This window comes from Festucalex cinctus, chromosome 11, assembly GCF_051991245.1.
Source record: "Festucalex cinctus isolate MCC-2025b chromosome 11, RoL_Fcin_1.0, whole genome shotgun sequence".
Classification (NCBI taxonomy): domain Eukaryota; kingdom Metazoa; phylum Chordata; class Actinopteri; order Syngnathiformes; family Syngnathidae; genus Festucalex; species Festucalex cinctus.
Window position 1 is genome coordinate 17,216,394 of NC_135421.1, and position 2,449 is coordinate 17,218,842.

Sequence of the window (2,449 nt, forward strand, 5' to 3'; positions counted from 1 at the left end):
CTCAATAAACTTCAAAATCCGGCAGCATGTCAGGAGTCCAGGCGCCGGGCTTCCTGGGTGAAGTTGTTCTCCCCGTGCCTGCGTGGGTCTTCTCCGGGCACTCCGGTCTCCTCCTCCATTCCAAAAACATGCATGGCAGGTTAATCAGGTGCTCTGAATTGTCTTGTGAGTATGGATGGTTGTTCGTCCCCGTGTGCCCTGCGATTGGCTGGCAACCAGTCCAGGATGTACCCCGCCTATTGCCCAAACCCAGCTGAGATGGGCTCCAGCACCCCCCGCGACCCTTGTGAGGAATACGCGGTCAAGAAAATAGATGGACTAATTGACACAATTAGACACAAGAGGCAGAGGATGCTGATTGGTTGACACTTGAGGAAGGGCAGGTGGACAAGACAAGACTTGACAAGTATAGGGGGGCACACAAGGACAACAACGCAAAACACAGATCATGGCGGAACTTAAAGAAACATGAGGATAATGACTAAACCTGAACCATAACAAAAGTAAAACAAAAAAAACTAATCCAAACTATGACACATATTTTTAGTTCAATTACATGCAATACTCATTTAGACAACTTAGGGCAACATCACAGGAATTTTTTTCACACTGCAGCAACAAGGCACTCTAAAGCGGCTCACCAGCACAAAGCCCATTCCACACATTGACTGTCGGGTTAGCCATATGGAAAGAAAATAAATTACATCACACTTCCACTTTACTCTCTATGACATGTGCGCACTCGCGGCTGACAACGAGGCTCTCTAAAATAGCCACACCAGCACGAATCGGAGCCCACGCAATGACTGTCAAGTTGAACTTTTGGAAGGAAAAAAAAAAATTACATCGCACTTCCGCTTTCTCTCTATTACATGCGCACACTCAGAGCCAACAATGAGGCGCTCTAAAGCAGCCATGCCAGCAGAAGATGCATTTTCGAGTTCATTGCTAGCAATCGAACTGCACATCACAATCGCAGCCAGATAACTGCTGATGTCAACAAAAATGCTCAAGTTCTAAAATAGTGAGGTACGATTCATGCCAGATACCAAAATGTGTGTCAGGTGGACTTGTTTTAGCCACGCCCAAAAACATCAGAAAAACTTAAAAGATGAAAAACAATACAAGGCTTTCCGCAATTAAGTGCAGTGTTCACCCATTTTCCGCTGGGGTTAGGTTCCAAAAAATACTCGCAATAAATGAAATCCGCCAAGTAGTTAGCTTTATCTTTTACATTATAAATGTTTTAAGGCTCTAAAACCCGCCACCACACAGTTTATACGCTTTTCTCATTGAGGCATTTATATCTTCTCACATTTCTCGTTTAAACATTCACAATGTTCAAACCTTCATCAATTTTATACAATGGGTACATTGCTGTAAAAAAAATCAAAATGCATGCAAAATTGCACTAAAAAAAAATCCGCGAGACCGCGTAAATTGAACCGCGTTATAGCGAGGGAACACTACTACAAAGTTCCGTCTTTGCGCATGTACTTGTATGAAGTATTGCGAAACTAATCACTTTGTGAGTTCAGGAAGAAAAAGTGTCGAAAGAAATGTGTGTCTGTCTAGAAAAATGCACGATATGCCTCCTTTTATAGTTGAGCTGGTTTGGATTTTACATCCTCATTGTCAGATGGCAAACTTAAATATATTGTGCTCGCTAAGGAGGTAGGAGCTCCAAGAAGGTGATGCATGCACCACTTGGAACCGTTTTCTGAGGAAAACACACAAATTTTTTTTGATTGTTTACCTGTTAGTTTAACTGGTGGGCTTAATATGTACATTGTGTGACCTGCTTTAAATTGTGGGGGGGAAAAATCCTTTAAGTCACGTACATAAGTCAAGCCAAATATGTTTATGGATGCCATTAAACATGGGCTCCTCCGTCCAATCTGGCTAATGCACTGCGATATTGACTCGCAGCTCGTAAAAGGGGATTTGGCAAGAATGCAACACGCATACTTAGGAGCACACTTACGCCTTGAAATGCATCTGCAGGATAATGGAAGCTATAAGGTATCCTGCTCGGGGGGATTCGGACGAGAACACTTATCCACCCGAGATGTAATCCAACTTTTTGAAATTAAAATGAACAAAAATGTTACTTTTGCACAGCAGTCGAAGAGCCCGAGCACTCCCTTTTTCAATGTTGACACCATGTCTTGCACACGTTAGTCCAGTGTTTCTCAATTCCGGTCCTCAGGCCCTCCTAGCCAGCCTGTTTTCCATGTCTCCCAATTGCAACACAGGTGAGGATCGTTATCATGCTTCTCCAGATCTGGCTGATTAGCTGTCATTGAAATCAGCTGCATTGGGAATTGGGAGACATGGAAAACAGGCTGGCTTGGGGGGCCTGAGGACCGGAATTGAGAAACAGTGCGTTAGTCCAAGTCAAACTGTCTAGTTCATGCATCAGACGTTTGACATCATAATACAACATCCA